This window comes from Chamaea fasciata, unplaced genomic scaffold (genome assembly GCF_029207755.1).
Source record: "Chamaea fasciata isolate MVZ Bird 193981 ecotype frontalis unplaced genomic scaffold, bChaFas1.0.hap1 SCAF_4, whole genome shotgun sequence".
NCBI lineage: Eukaryota > Metazoa > Chordata > Aves > Passeriformes > Sylviidae > Chamaea > Chamaea fasciata.
Genome location: NW_027094089.1, coordinates 37,466,309 through 37,468,684, shown reverse-complemented (window position 1 = coordinate 37,468,684; position 2,376 = coordinate 37,466,309). Strand labels below are relative to the sequence as shown.

The 2,376-nt window shown below is 40.8% G+C and overlaps 1 long non-coding RNA gene across 1 annotated transcript in view; it reads right to left on the bottom strand.

Moving 5' to 3' along the window:
- The window catches only part of LOC136288875 (uncharacterized), a 4,611-nt gene extending 4,323 nt beyond the window's left edge, over positions 1-288 (bottom strand). The window contains exon 1 of the long non-coding RNA XR_010720621.1: positions 203-288. This is a non-coding gene — a long non-coding RNA (uncharacterized lncRNA). The remainder of the gene's footprint in view (positions 1-202) is intronic.
- Between the last annotated feature and the right edge of the window lie 2,088 nt (positions 289-2,376).

The window sequence follows — 2,376 nt, the reverse complement described above, 5'->3', positions numbered from 1 at the left end:
AAGCAGCAAGCTTCAAAAGCAGAAGATTTCTATTTAAGGCAAGACATTGTTTATTACTACTATAATGTGGTGGTGTCTGGAATAATTTACCAGCTTGCTCACTCACCAGTCCATAGGCAATTTTGTATCCTTTCAGTTCGGTGGGTCTGAACCTCAGGCTGAAGCGTAGAGGGGGCGTAGAAGAAGAAAGAGTGACTCTTACCTGGGTTGAAGCTGGATGTTTATTGCTCCCACAGGGCCACGTCCAGAGAGTGCCCCCTGGGGTTCTGGTTTCAGCTTTTGTATGAGGGGTGTGGAAAGGGCAAGGGGGAACAATAACCAATACCAGGTAAGAAGGGAGTGACCAAGACAGAAAGACAATACACAGGACATCTGATACATGATACAGGGTGGAGATACCAAAGGCTTTGCCATTCACCTCAGCCCCTCCCACCCAGAATCTTTCAGGTTTCTGGACAGGGACACAGAATGATTGGCACACCCACAACCAGGGAAAAACCAAAAGGGTTAGTGGGGCAGGGGGTAATTTAGACTGAACCATTGTTAAATTCATCGCAACACTATAATTTTGTCAAGACAAGCCTGTGTTGCCAGTGCTAATGATTGTCAGCGCTAATGATTGCCAGCTGTAACAACACGGTTTCTTTACTGCACTGATTTTACATATTTGGGAAAATGACAGCAATTCCTTTCATTTCAATTTTCTTTGCCTTTATAGGCAATAATATTAATAAGAATGCTGATGTCATCTATTGGAGGATGAATTCTTGCTTTTCTACAATTCCTGCTTTCCAATATAGGTAACATCTGATGGTTCTGGTAACCTGTACAGGAGGCACCGGCCTCCTGGACACATGTTCCAATTACTGTGCCTTATTAGAAACACAGCAGAGTGCCAGTCAGAACCTCAGTATCTTTACAGTGTCCATGGCCCTGCAACACTTTGCAGTGTCAGGTGTGCTGTACCTGAGAACCTCTGTAACTGCACAGAAAATATAGGGATGGTGGGACATGACAGCTGGGTGACTCCACAATGATAAAGGGAAAGGATTTAGTTAGGGATAACTGAGTAGTCAGCACTCTAGTCTCCACTGCAGGAAGAAGAAGAAAAGCAATGTGGCCTGGGATGTAATCAGGATTTGGCAATTAGGACAACCGTTAAGTTCTTTCCTTTCATCTTTAAAGACGCCTGTGGGGTCCTAGCACATTACTGAAGCCAGAAAGGGCTGCCAAGCTTTACTGACAAACAAATTCCAAAACTGCAGACCCCCATGCAGCAGCACCCACCCCACATGCCTACAGCCACCCCTGCCAAGCAAATGATAATCCAGCCTCCAAACAGGGAACCAAGAAGCCAGAAATGCATGGCTTTACAACTGTGGGCAGAAAGCAAGTGCCAGCAATCTGAGATGAAAATAATAAAACATCTGGAGCTCAAGCCTTGAGTCAAACTGCAAAAAAAGGGAAGGAAAGAAATAATAATCCCAATGACACAGTAAATCCTACTGGAAGTTAAAGATATGAAAAGATGTCAGAACTCCTACAGAGAAAGAGTAGCAGAAAATACTGTGTCACCACCTACTCTTGTGTCATGTGCTATTGGTTGCATGGCACAGCCTAGTTATACTTTATACTTTACAGTGCCTGTTCTCTCTAATTTACCTGGACAAAAAAAAAAAAAAAAAAAAAAAAAAAAAAAAAAAAAGGATTTTTTTTTTTTTGATCTGCATAAAGTTGCATTGTAAAGGGACTTCTGAGAATATTTGCATTGGTTTAAACCCTGTAGCCGACACAAATATTTTGTGATTAATATATCAGTCACTAGCAATAGCAACAGACATTGTGGTTTGACTGGGTAAAGTGTTTTCTCTTTTTGAAGCAAAATTTACACCAAGAGATACATCTAAGTGTATCCTTCCCCAAGCCTTACAGTGGTAATAGGTAATTAGGTTTGGGGTAGAATTTTTGCCTGTATTTATTTTCCTCAAAGATGTGGCCAATAAATTATTTTTCCTTTGCACTGGCTGAAAAAGCTATTTGTATCAGGAATACATCTTTTTGAAGGAAAAAAACCCCCCTTTTTCTTTAAATGCCATTCAGTTTTCTCTACTGTTTAATAGTGATGAGCTTACCACAAGTTGCACTAATGAAAATGCAAAACAAGGGTTTTGAACAAGTTTAGGAAGAATTAATGATTTCTCTTTTGAACATCTACTGCAAAACCTAAAGAATTGGCATAAGTAATTGCTGGTTTATGCAGTATATTCAACGTTCAAAGACACAGAAATCTATGGCAGGCTTAGAAGAAGCTGTGCAAGTCCTTTGCTATAATTCAGTATTGGTTTTGTGCGTTGCAAGATGAGGGACGTATTAGGA